The sequence below is a fragment of the Tamandua tetradactyla genome, chromosome 15, assembly GCF_023851605.1.
Source record: "Tamandua tetradactyla isolate mTamTet1 chromosome 15, mTamTet1.pri, whole genome shotgun sequence".
Classification (NCBI taxonomy): Eukaryota; Metazoa; Chordata; class Mammalia; order Pilosa; family Myrmecophagidae; genus Tamandua; species Tamandua tetradactyla.
Genome location: NC_135341.1, coordinates 34,030,963 through 34,045,317, shown reverse-complemented (window position 1 = coordinate 34,045,317; position 14,355 = coordinate 34,030,963).

The following is a 14,355-nucleotide window of genomic DNA, read 5'->3' as shown; positions in this document are numbered from 1 at the left end:
CCATTTCTGCAAAGTAGGTTTTTGTAATTTTTATTGGGACTGCATTGAACTAGATACCTTAATGATATTTAGCCTTCTTATACATGGCCATGGAATGTCCTTCCATATATTTAGGTCTTCTTTGATTTCACTTAACAATGTTTTGTAGTTTTCTGTGTTCCTTGGCTAGGCATTATATAAGATTCTACAAAGGTTCAATGCACTAGGGTAACTTTCCAGAAACCTACAACCTCCAGATGAGTCCCTAGACTAGATAACTCCTGAAATGTTGAAGGGCCAGCCTCTCCAGAACATCAGTTAGACCCATCCCCTTACCCCATATTATTGACAGCCCCTGCCAACATGAAACAGTTAGAATGGGCATAGCCCAAATACCCCTATAGAGTGGGAGAAAGATCAAAGGTGATGGTGGAGTTATACAGAGAAGGTAGAGTTTAACAAATGAGTGATTGCTGAATCATTATGTGGATATTTATTTTAGTCTCCAGTACCTTAAGCAGCTAGAAGTAAAAACCTAAAATGGTGGAATTGTAACCCATACCAAACTGTGAAATCTGTTCTACAACTAATTGCTGCGATGTGCTTAGAAATGTATTGCCTTTAGTATATATGTTATTTTTCACAAAAAAGAAAAAAAATGTTTCTTCTAGCCACCAGTGTTTGGAGCAAGCAGAAGGAAAAATCTGAAATAATGAAATCGCAACCCATAGCAAACTCTAAAATCTGTTCTTATCTACTTATTGAAGTATACTTTGAAAATCATTGCTTTTTTTTCTATTCTTTGTACATTATATTTAACAACAACAAAAAAGTTTTAAAAAATTAGTCCTAAATATTTGATCCTTTTACTTGCTATTGTAAATGGAGTTTTTTTTATTTCCTCCTTGAATTGCTCATTACTAGTGTATAACGACACTACTGATTTTTGCACCTCGATCTTGTATCCAACCACTTTGTTGCATTCATTTATTAGCTTTAGTTGCTTTGTTGTAGATTTCTCAGGACTTTCTACATATATGATCATGTGGTCTGTAATTAGTGAAAGTTTTACTTCCTCCTTTCCAATCTGAATGCCTTTTATTTCTTTTTCTGCCTAATGGCTCTAGTTAGAACTCCTAGCACAATGTTGAATAACAGTGGTGGCAGTGGACATCTTTGTCTTGTTCCAGATCTTAGAGAGAAAGCTTTCAGTCTTTCACCGTTGAGTATGATATCAGCTGTGGGTTTTTCATATATGCCTCTAGCATGTTGAAGAATTTTTTTCAATTTCTATCTTTCAAAGTGTTTTCATCAAAAAAAAGGATACTGGTGATGATGAGTATACAACTATGTGATGATATTGTGAGTTATTGATTATATATCAAGAATGGAATGATCGTATGGTAAGAATGTTTGTGTTTGTATGTTGTTATGTTAAATAAAAAAAGAGGATGCTGGATTTTGTTAAATGCCATTTCTCTGCATCAATCAAGATGGTCATATCTTCCCCCTTCAATTTGTTAATGTGGTGTATGACAGTAATGGATTTTCTTGTGCTGAACCACCCTTGCAAACTTTGGAACTGACTTGATTATGGTGTATAATTCTGTTATTGTGCTCTTGGATTCCATTTTTAAGGATTTTGTTAGGATTTTTTTCATCTGTGTTAATTACAGAAATTGGTATGTAATTTTCTTTTCTTGTAGTACCTCTATCTAGATTGGGTATTAGGGTGATATTAGCCTCATGGGATGAGTTAGGTAGTTTTTTCTCCTCTTCAGTGTTTTGGAAGAGTTTGAGTAGGTATGATATTAATTCTTTTTGGAATGACTGGCAGAACTCACCTGTGAAACCATCTGGTTGACCTGACCCGCAGGACAGTCAACGGGGTCCGCCACCTGCTGAGGGAAGAATGGCTATGGGACAGAGAGACGCAAGAAGGACAGCAAGACAGGATTCTGATCAAGCTGCAAATTTTATTAAGCAAGCCGGGTGTATATATACCGACTTGGGGAGGGAGTAGGGTATGTGGAGCATTATGATAGGAGGGAGTTCGCGCCGGCGGGAAGGGCTGGTTAGATAATTGGTGGGGAGTTCGCCCCGGCAGGAAGGTCCCGGTGGGAACCTATTTCCGTGAAGAACCTTGTTGTACTATATAGATGCCATTGCATCAGCCGGGGTGGCCATGTTGGCTCAATCGCCATCTTAGGTTAGCCTCTGGTCCCCAACATCTGGTCATGAGTTTTTCTGTGTAGGGAAGTTTTTGATGACTGATTCAATCTCTTTGTAATTGGTCTGTTGAAGCCTTCTATTTCTTCTAGAGTCAGTGTAGATTATTTGTTTGTTTCTAAGAATTTTTCCATTTTATTTGAGTCATTTAATTAGCTGGCATACATTTGTTCATAGAATCCTCTTTTCATGATCCTTTTTTATTTATTAATTTTTAATTTTTAAAAAATATATAACAAACACAAACATTCTTAACATATGATCATTCCGTTATACATCTATAATTTGTAATTCACAATATTTGTATGATCCTTTTCAATTCTGTGGTGTCATTAGTAATGTCCCCCTCTTATTTCTGACTTTATTTATTTGCATCTTATTTTTTTTCTTTGTCAGTCTAGTTAAGGTTTTGGCAATTTTACTGATCTTTTCAAAGAACAACTTTTGGTTTTGTTAATCCTCTGTATTGTTTTTTTATTCTCAACTTCATTTATTTATGCTCCAATCTTTGTTATCTTGCCTTCTGTTTGCTTTTGGATTAGTTTGCTGTTCTTTTTCTAGTTCCAACAACTGTGATTTAAATCTTTGATTTTAGCTCTGCCTTTTCTTTTTAATGTATGCTAGAGCTATAAATTTCCCTCTCAGCACTGCCTTCACTGCATCCCATATGTTTTGATTATAGTGTTCTTGTTTCCATTAGTCTCAAGTTATTAATAATTTATCTTGCAATTTTTTCTTTGACCCACTGACTGTTTAAGAGTATGCTGTTTAACTTTCACGTATTTGTGAATTCTCCACTTTGCCTATAGTTGATTTCCAGTTTCATTCCACTAAGGTTAAAGGGAAGTGCTTTGTATAATTTCTTTTTAAATTTATTGATGCTTGCTTTATGACCCAACATGTGGTCTATACTGGAGAATGATCCATGAGCATTTGAGAAGAATGTATATTCTGCTGCTTTGGGGTGCAGTATTCTGGATATGTCTGTTAGTTTTAGTTCATTTATCATATTATTCAAGTTCTCTATTGCCTTATTGATCTCTCTGGATGTTCTATCTATTTATGAGAGTGGTGTATTGAAATTTCCAACTGTTATTGTAGTAACCTCTATTTCTCCCTTCAGGTTTGCCAGTTTGCCTCATGTATTTGGGGACACCATAGTCAGATGTGTGAATATTTATGATTGTTATTTCTTCTTGATAGATTTCCCCTTTTAGTTATGTATGGTATACTTCTTTGTCTCTTGTAAGAGTTTTGCATTTGAAGTCTATTTTTCCCAATATTACTGTAGCTACCCGAGTTCTTTTTTTGTTACAGTTTGAGTGGACTATCTTTTTCTAGACTTTCACTTTCAACCTATTTTTGTCTTTGGGTCTAAGTTGAACCTTTTATAGACAGCATATAGTTGAATCATACTTTTTTGTTGAATCCATTCTGCCAATATGTGTCTTTTGATTGGGGAGTTTAATCCATTAGGTGTTGAAAGAAAAAACTGCCAGCCAAAAATTCTTTATCTAGCAAAACTGTTCTTCAAAACTGAGGGAAAGTTGAAGATATTCACAGCTAGGCAGACTCTGAGAAAGTTCATTAGCAAGACACTTGCTTTACAAGAAATACTAAGGGGAATTCTACAGGCTGAAAGGGAAAGACAGGAGAGTGTGGCTTTGAGGACAGTGTAGAAACAAAGAATATCAGTAAAGGTGATTAAAAGAGTAAAAAGAGAGACAAAAAATAAGATATGGCATATAAAAGCCAAAGGATAAAACTGTTGAAGTACTACCATTACAGTAATAACATTGGATATTAATGAATTAAACTCCCCAATCAAAAGACACAGCCTGGCAGAATGGATAAAAAAAATAAATATGAGCCATTTCTATGCTATCTACAAGAGACTCACCTTAGAGACAAGGATGCAAATAGCTTGAAAGTGAAAAGCTGGAAAAAGTTATTCCATAATAACAGGATAAAATAGACTTTAAGTGCAAAGCTGTTATAAGAGACAAAGAGGGACATTATATATTAATAAATGGGGCAATCCACCAAGAAGAAATAACAAGGATAATTATTTTACTCACCTAACCATGATTGCCCTAAAATACATGAGGCAAACATTAGCAAACCTGAAGGGAGAAATAGATGTATCTACAATAACAGTTGGAGACTTCAATACATCACTCACATCAATAGCTACAACATCTAAACAGAGGATCAAAAAGGAAGCAGAGAACTTGAATAATTTGATAAATGAACTTGATCTAACAAACATATACAGAATAATGCACCCCAAAACAGCAGGATATATGTTCTTTTCAAGTGCTCATGGATCATTCTTCAGGATAGACCACATACTGGGTCACAAAACAAGTCTCAATAAATTTTAAAAAGTTGAAATTATACTATCAGTTTTGCATTTACCCTTTTAATTACCTTTACTGATGATTTTCATTTCTTCAAACTACTCCAAACCACTCTCTCCTCTCTTTTCCTTTTAACCTTCAGAACTCCCTTCAGTCATTCTGGTAAAGAAGATCTTATTTTGACGGGGTCTCTCGGTTTCTGTTTATCTGTGAATATTTTAAACTCGCCCTTATTTTTGAAGGACAGTTCTGCTGAATGAGCAATTCTGGCTGGCAGTTTTTTCTCTTTCAGAGCCTTAAATTGCCACCGCCATCTTGCCTCTGTGGCTTCTGATGAGAAGTAGGCACTTAGACTTACTGAGGATCGCTCATACGTGGCGAATCGCTTTTCTCATGCTCCTTTCAGAATTCTCTCTTTATCTTTGGTATTTGACATTTTGATTAGTGTGTCTGCTAGAGTAGATCAATTAGGCTTTATGCTGTTTAGAGTACCTTATGCTTCTTGGGCATGAATATTTAAGTCTTTCATAAGAGTTGAATATTTTCAGCCATTATTTCCTCAAATATTCTTTCTGTCCCTTTTTCCTTCTCTTCTCCTCCTAGGACACCCACGATGCATATGTTTAGGCCCTTCACACTGTCACTCAGGTCCTGATACACTGCTTAATTTTTTTCTATTCTTTTCTCCAGCTATGCTTCTGACTGTGGATTTCTATTGTCCTGTCCTCTAGATCACTGATTCTTTCCTCTGCCTGTTCCAACCTGCTGTTGTGTGCCTTTAGCGTATTTTTAATCTCCATTATTGTGCCTTTAACCCCCATCATTTCTGTTAGGTTTCTTCTTAAATTTTCAAATTCTTCTTTATGCTCAAACATTGTCTTCTTAATATCGTTTAGCTCTATGTCCATATTTTCCTCAGCTCCTTGAATTGATTTAGAAGATTTGTTTAAACTTCTTTGATTAGTTGTCCGAAATTCTATGTCTCCTCTGAAGTTTTAATTTGTTCCTTTGATTGAGCCACAGCTTCCTATTTTTTGGTATGCCTTGTTATTTTTGCTGATGTCTTAGTATCTGATAATTCTGATGTATTAACTCTGAAGGTCGGTTTCTCCTTTTTGCCTAGGGTTTTATTGTTCATTGGCTTTGTGTTAAGGTTCTTCTTTCATGCTTGGTTAAACTTAGAGTAGCCCATGTTTATTTTCAAAGTTTCTCAGCTCTTCTTCACCTGATTCTTGCCCTGGATATGCAGTACAATTTTTTTTTCTTTTTTGCAGTATTGTTTTTAAAGTTGTACTTTTTGTGCAATTGTATCACCCCAGGAGAAAGCTTCCTTTCCTCCTTTCTGTCCCTGGGAATCTTGATCTGTTCTGTTTGTGTGGAGAGTTTTCTCCCCAGCTCCTATGATTGGTCTATATTCTCTTCCTCATTCAGTGACCCTTTTTCTTTATACTTTTCAGTTCTGGGACCCTCCAGCCTTATAGCAGTTCAGTTCTTCTCCCCCACGCTGTTTTCCTGGAAGGTTTTCTGTCTCCAGTTTCTTCTCCATTAGGGTATCCCACCCTGGGGAGCCAGAGGGGTTAATTCAGAACGGTCCATTTTGCTTACAGGTGATCCAGAAAACAGAGACAGAAATAAGTGTGCTCATCTCTTACCAACAGTTCTGAGGGCATCTCTCTCTCTCTCTCTCTCTCTCTCTCTCTCTCTCTCTCTCTCTCTCTCTCATTTTTCCCCTGAGGATACTTGTGTATGTCACATTGCTCAGCCACTTGTGTTCTGCTCTGGGTCTCTCCAGACTTAGGTGCTGTACCTGGATATGTGTGGAGTTCTAACTTACTGCCCTGAGTGGCTCTGTGATCCGCATCTGCTGCAATCAGGCCCAGGCTGCACTACCTCTGTGGCTCCTAAGTTGCATGGAAGGAGCATGTAGTGAAGGGCCCATACTGGAATGTCCAGGACAAAAATATCCTACTTGATTTTAGAGATTATTTTTCTTTCTCTTCGATTCGGCATTTATGGAGTCTTTCTCCATTGTCTATCATCCTCCAGAGTTCCAACCAAGTGGGACTTGTCCTTTTATTAGTTGATTCTGAGAGGAGAATTTTCCAGGGAGGTCTTATGTTGCATGCTGATGACATCACTCACCTGGTGATTCTTAAGGGTGAGTCCCCGGGCTCCAGTCCTGACACAGTCTTTCTCTGCCTGGGAGAACTGAGGCAAGTCTTTCAGCCTCTTTGAGTCTATTTCCTCCTGAGTAAAACAGAGATTCTGTTTAAAGTAGATTCTGGATAAAGTACACATGTTTTTGTGGAATTCATCCCAGTAACTCCTTGAAACAGCCTGGGGTCCCTAGCACTGCTCAGTGTCCTATAGCTTTTACGTTTACATCTTGACCTTTTGGTGTCTCTCTTTGTAAGTTGCCTGATCCTGTTCTTGGACTACTTTTCTGTTGGATCCCCATTATTCTCTTGCTGATTTGTTCCCCTTCTTTGGAAAGCCCTTTGTAAGATAAAAATGTTGCCAATATTCTTCCCAAGTCATCTCTCTGTTAACTTTTCCATGATGTATTTTGTTCCACAAATATCTTTAATTTCAACACTGTTAAATCCAGTCCACTCTTCCTTTTTAATTGTTGCATGGGCATTTTTTAAAAGCAATGCTTCTTGTCCAGCTAACCGTCGTGTTTGTTTTTTTTTTTTTACATGAACTTTTTACATTGAGGTCTTTAACATTTAATTTTGTTTTCCTATAAAAACAATTCTTGCGTACAGCTTTCTAAAATTCATTCCTCAAAGTTTACAATTATTTTTAAACCCAGCAGCCTCCTGCTTTATTACCTTCTAAACAAGATGTCTCCTCATTGAAGAAACTACTTTCAATTCTTCTATGTGTTTCTTATTTGACATATCGCAATAAAATGTTTATGTTGAAGATTCTTTATTTCCACTTTTAGATAATATCTATTGACTTCCTTCCATAGGAAAAAAAAAACTTACCTTTCATCATGGGCTAAAACTTCACTTATGAAATTCAATTTCCTATCTGTTAAACTTCCCTGTGGAAGTTAACAATAAGGATACATTAAAATTGGTTATTTTTATAACCTACCTAAGCGTAGCCTAGAATAAATTATTTATCTTGCCAAATTCTCCAACTAACCCTGGCATGATAATTTGGCTTTAATTCCTGTATAAGTCTAGACCCTTGCATTCCTGCTCCATGCCTGTTAACCTGATGTTGACAGTGGCATTGTGTGACATGATTAGGGGCCTTTCAACACTGAGGGATAATTCATTCCATGATATTTTTGAATGTCTATTGCGTGCAGAGCATGCATGGCTTTTACCTAAAGGAAATATAATAAACAGTAATTGTAGACGGAAAATTTTGAAACCTTAGCTTTTCCCTCCCTTCTGTCCTCCTCTCAATATGCTTACAGCACCACTTTTTAGTTGTTGTTAAATTAGAATGTAATGTTTACAAAACCACATATAAATTGCTCATGGTTCAGCAACATAGTATATATGATTGCATGTCCATTCATGAACTTCTTGTTTGTGTTTCATGGAGCTAAATTGCCTTGGTTTCCAGTAATTCACCCCCAAAACTTCCACCAAAACTCTGGTAATCAACTTCATTTTTTCTTGAGCCCTGTGTATTTTCTTCCAATCTGAATTAGCTGTTCTTTCATCAAATGAGAGCATACCTTCACCATCTCCCTTAGAATTTATTCCCCCTGACCTGTAATGACTCTCTTCGTTAGAGGCTTTCATGAGCATCCATCAAAGTTTAGTGGAGAAAGTTCCAGTTTCACCCAAAGACATGAAAACATTCCAGCACACCATGTTTTCCTCTTTCTTGGGTTTAGTCCATCATTTTGATCGAGAAAATCCCTCCATAGCTTCCTAAGAAAGAGTGAAACAAGGCAAATTTTTAGAGCTCTGCATATCTGAAAATAATTTTCTACCCTCAAATATGATTATTTTATAAAGTATGGAATTCTAGACTGGAAATATTTATAACTCAGAATTCTTTAAATGTCACTCTACTTTCTTCTAGAAGTCTGATGCATTTCTGACTGCTTTGCCCATGAGATGTGGACTATTTTTTCCAGGTCTGGAAGCTCTTATGACCTTCTCTTTATCTTTAATATTCAAAAGTTACAAGATGACATAACTTGATATGTGGGTGGATTTCTCCCATTCTTAGTGTTTTGGTTTGCTAAAGCTGCCCAAATGAAATATACCAGAAACTGAACAGCTTTTATAAAGGGAATTTATTACATTACAAGTTTACAGTTCTAAGGCTAGAAAAATGTCCAAACTAAGGCATCCAGGAAAAGATACCTCAACTTAAGACAGGCCAAAGTCTGTCACATGGAAAGGTACATGGCTAGGGTCTGCTGGTCACTGTTTCCAGTTCTACTGCTTCCAGCTTCTGATGCCAGTGGTTTCCTCTCTAATCATCTGTAGGCCTTCATGTAGCTCCTCTAGGACACAACTCTGGGTTCTGGCTTACTTAGCATCTCATGAGGAAGGCACGTGGTGACGTCTGCTGGGCTCTTCCTGTCTCTAGGCATCTGCCCTCTCTAATGGCACGCCAAGCATCTCCAAACATCGGTGTCTCTGTCAGCCCTGAAGCAACTGTTCTCCAAGTGTCTGCATCTGAGGTTCCTCCAAAATTTTTCCCCTTTTAAAGGACTCTAGTAAACTAATCAAAATCTGCCTTAAGTGGATGGAGTCACATCTCCATCTAATCAAAAGGCCACACCAACAGTTGGGTGTGTCACATGTCTATGTAATTAATCTAACTAAAAGGTCACACCCACAACTGGGTGTGTCCCAGCTCTGTGGAGACAATCCAATCAAAGGATTTCCATGCTAAGCAATAGGTCTGACCTCACAAGATTGGATCAGGATTAAAACATAACTTTCCTAGGGTATATAACAGCTTCAAACTGGCAAACATAATGTTTCCCAAACATAGCACTTGATTCGTCGTTCAATTTTAAAACTCAGCCTTCAATTCTGAATGTCAAACTTTATTGTATTCTTTCTCTGATCATTTCTACCCCTCAGTTTTCTCATTTTGGTATTCAGAGAACTCCTATTAGCCAGATCATGGGTTGAATCTTGAGTTTTCTAATATTTTCAATATTATTTTCCAACTGTTTGACTTTTTTTCTACTTTAAGTAAGATTTTCTCTACTGTGGTTTTTTAAAGAATCTTAAATTCCATGAGTTCTTTCCTGTTCTCTGAACATTCTTTTCCTTTGATAACACACTGCTTTTATTTAACTAATCTTTATCATATCTTTTTGCACTAAGAATAGTACAGTTTTGAAATATTTTCAAAATATTACTTTTGAAAATAAACCTCCTCTCTTATCCCTAGTAATATCTTTCTTTTAAGCCCTCTTCTATTTTTGTTTATTTCTTTTTCTCCTAGTCTTTCATGTTAAAGGCTTTACATAAAGGTTGAAGATGCCTCATTGTCTGTTTATATTTATGAGTGGGGCAGACTCCCCCCTACATGGTACAAACCATTTAAGGGTGAAAATTTCCCTTATAACATGGTACATAACTCCTAGGGATGAGTCTGGCTCTGGCATTATGAGATTGATAATATCTTCCTGACCAAAAGAGGGGAAAGAAGTGTAATAATATAAGGCATCAGTGGCCAAGATAGAGTAAATACAGTTGAGAGGCTATTCTAGAGGCTGCTCTTAAGCAAACTTCACTATATATTGCTAATTGCCATGGTTTGCTAAACCCCAATCAACATTGTGCTGGTTTGAAATGATGTATGTAACCTAGAAAACCCATGTTTTAATCCTAATCCCATTTTGTAAAGGCACCCATTTCTTCTAATCCCTATTCAGTATTATATGTTTGAAACTGTAAGTAGATCACCTCCCTGGAGGTGTGATTTAATCAAGAGTGGTTGTTGAGCTGGATTAGGTAGAGGCATGACTCCATCCACATGGGTGGGTCTTGATTCGTTTCTGAAGTCCTATAAAAGAGGAAACATTTTGGAGAATTGTGCTGGTTTGAAAGGAAGTATGTTCCCTAAGAAAAGCCACGTTTTAATATAAATCCCATTTCATAAAGGTAGAATAATCTCTATTCAATACTGTATGTTTGAAACTGTAATGAGATCATCTCCCTGGATGATGTGATTTAGTCAAGAGTGGTTGTTAAACTGGATTAAGGGACGACATGTCTCCACCCGTTTGGGTGGGTCTTGATTAGTTTGTGAAGTCCTATAAAAGGAAATATTTTGGAGAATGAGAGATTCAGAGAGAGCAGAGAATGCTGCAGCACCACAAAGCAGAGAGTCCACCAGCTGGCGACCTTTGGAGATGAAGAAGGAAAACGCCTTCCGGGGAGCTTCATGAAACCAGAAGCCAGGAGAGAAAGCTAGCAGATGACGCTGTATTCACCATGCACCCTTCCAGCTGAGAGAGAAGCCCTGACTGTGTTCACCATGTGCCTTCTCACTTGAAAGAGAAACCCTGAACTTCATTGGCCTTCTTGAACCAAGGTATCTTTCCCTGGACACCTTTGATTGGACATTTCTACAGACTTGTTTTAATTGAGACATTTTCTCGGCCTTAGAACTGTAAACTAGCAACTTACTAAATTCCCCTTGTTAAAAGCCATTCCATTTCTGGTATATTGCATTCCAGCAGCTAGCAAACTAGAACAAGAATGATATTCAGAGAGTGCAGAGCAGAACGACATAGCCACAAGAAGCAGAGTCCACCAGCCAGCGACCTTTGGAGATAAAGAAGGAAAATGCCTCCCGGGGATCTTCATGAAACAGGAAGCCAGAAGAAGAAGCTAGCAGATGATGCTGTGTTCACCGTGTGCCGTCCCACTTGAGAGAGAAACCCTGAACTTCATCGGCCTTCTTGAACCAAGATACCTTTCCTTGGATGCCTTGATGGGACATTTGTAAGGACTTGCTTTAATTGGGACATTTTCTCGGCCTTAGAACTGTAAACTAGCAACTTATTAAATTCCCCTTTTTAAAAGCCATTCTGTTTCTGGTATATTACATTCCAGCAGCTAGCAAACTAGAACAAACATCATCCCTGTTGACTCTTAAGAGCACCTAGAGCTCAAACTGAGACTCTATAAAGGTCTCATCACTAGGTTTGCCTTCTTGGAACAGAATTCCCAGAGGGTTCCTAGGTCAGATAAATCTTGAAACTCAGAGGACAAGTCTCTCCATGATTATCAACTAATTACACCCCCTATCCTTTCATGTGGACACCCCTTCTCAACATGAAAACTCAGAACAGGCATTGGCCAAAGATCCCTATAGATTGGAGAAGGAGGAAGTATAACAGAGAAAATGGGATTTAACGAACAAGAATGGCTGCTGAATCACTATATTAATAGCACTTCAACCTCCTGTGTATTGGAGCAACTAGAAGGAAAAGTATGAGATGATTGAATGAGCCCATGACAAACTCTGGGGTCTGTTCTGGAACTACTCATTGAAGTGTACTTCGATAACTATCACTTTTTTCTTTCTTTGCTTAATATATATGTTACATTTTACAATAAAAAAACAATTAAAAGAAAGAGTGAGGCAGAAAAGAGTCCAAGAGAAGCTTGGGCATGGGTAGGGCTTGCTGACAGGTGACATTCAGTCCAGGGTAACTAGCCCAGAGTTGGGTTTTGTTTCCTTGAGGAACTACAAAGATTAGCATCTATTGGTTTATTCTTTTGGAGCTTGTGGTAGATTGCATTGGTGGCCCCTATAGTCACATTCTTTGCTAAGGGCTTTGTATTTCCTCCTCCCACAAAATTGAATATATCTTCCTGTGCATTGGGCTTGGCTACGTGAGTTGTTTTGGCCAATGGAATAAGGTGGAATGATGTACAAGTTCTGGCCTCAGCTTTAAAGGCTTTGCCCACTGTTTGCCCTTCTGTCATTCCCATGGCAGGAATGTGCCCAGGAAGCCTGCTGGTACGAAGGACAGGATGAGAGCCATGTGGCATGGAGCCTCCCCAGCCAAGCTACCCAGCTGAACCCAGCCTCGATCCACATGCCACTGAGGTTTCTGGAACTTTGTTACGCAGCAATAGTGTAGCAACAATTGATGGTGCAGAGTCAGTTTCCCCAGAGAGGAATCCTACAACTTCAGGGCAGAGAGTAGGAGACTGGAACTTGATGGCCAGCCTTCTGTAAACTGAGGAGACACAAAGCTGTAGGCCTCTCTGTTCAATCTGTATGTTTTCAGTTTCAGGTACCACTCCATTTTAGTTAAGTGCCTCACTCCTGCTTTCAGCCATGCCTGAAATCCCTGAATCCAGATGCTATCTGCTTCAATTTACCCAGAAAAAAATTCTCTCTTGCACAAGGTGGAGGAGAGGCTGTTGCCTGGCTATGCATGAAGGAGAGAAATAAGGTGAAGGTGAATCAAATAAATCCATAAATAAATGTTTATATCACACCTTAGATGCTGGTGTGCCTCATCTGTAACTGGTGCCTCAAGTGGAGTAGAGGGCAAGAAAGGGATGTTGGCCAGCCCTTCTATACCTAATGTAATTATTTAATGGATTGCCCATAGTTGCCTCCTGACTTCTTAAAGTAGGCAAGTTTTAAAACTCCAAATTTGGCTCATAAGTGACCAATCCATGATTCAGCTCACACTCAGTTCTGATTCCAGATTAACTGATTTATCCATTCAAGCACAGAATTTTCACTTTTACCACAACACATAGCTTTAAAAGAATGTTCTGGTCTTCGGGGCACTTTAAATGGGAAAGACTTTGACAATTACTGTAAAGAATTTCCTAGGTACACCTCCAGCCAAGTTTCTAATTCACAAAACCAGTTTCTTACAACCAATCATTTCCTGAAAAGGACCTCACATAAAATCCCACTCACCTTTGACTGTGTCTCAGAAAACTGACAAGTGAAAATGGGAGGTTATTGAATCACAAGGATAAGAGTTCCCATAGCAGAGCTACACATAGCATCAGGCCTGGCTGGTTCTAGAGACCAAAAAGAGGGTTTAGGACAGAGCCTCTTTCCATTCTTTGGCTCTATCTATTTTCCTCTGTGCTGGCTCCACTCTCATTAAGCTGTTTCCATGTGGTGGTCTCGGCAGCTCAGAATTCAAACCCTTATAGTTCCAGCAGTTACAACACAACATCAGAACTGACTCTCAGTGGCCTGGCTTGGGTTATGTGCCCCTCCCTGAAGCAAACACCGCGGCCAAATGTACAAAGTATCTTACCATTCTTTGTACACCTGAGCCGAACCTGGGCTTGGTATCTTCATCTCCACGGTGCCACCACATTGAGGTAATCAGGGTAATCAGGGTTCAGAAGAGCAGAACCATGTCTGACAGATGATGAGTTTAATATTAATGATCTGTACCAGCAACTTACAGATCCAGAATTCCAGTGAGTTAGAGAAACAGACACAAGCAGACGTGAGATATGAGAGATGTTGGTAGAGGGAGGCAGGGACTGAGAGCGAAAGAGACTAAGGAATATAGAGTGAGAGGCAAAGATAAAGAGAGACAGAGACAGAGTGACAGAGAGATGGAGTAAAATGGACAGATGAAATGGAGAGGCACCAAGGGCACACACGGAGAAACATTCCCAGATATAAATATTAACTCAAAGGGCTGTGAAAATGTGTCTATTGGAGATAGTGGATCTGGCATGGCTGGCCTAGAGAATTGTGCAAGGATGATGAGACGCTTGTTTCTAGGGAAGTAGGGCTGGAACCTGATGAAAGAACAGACCCCAGACTTGAAAAGGAT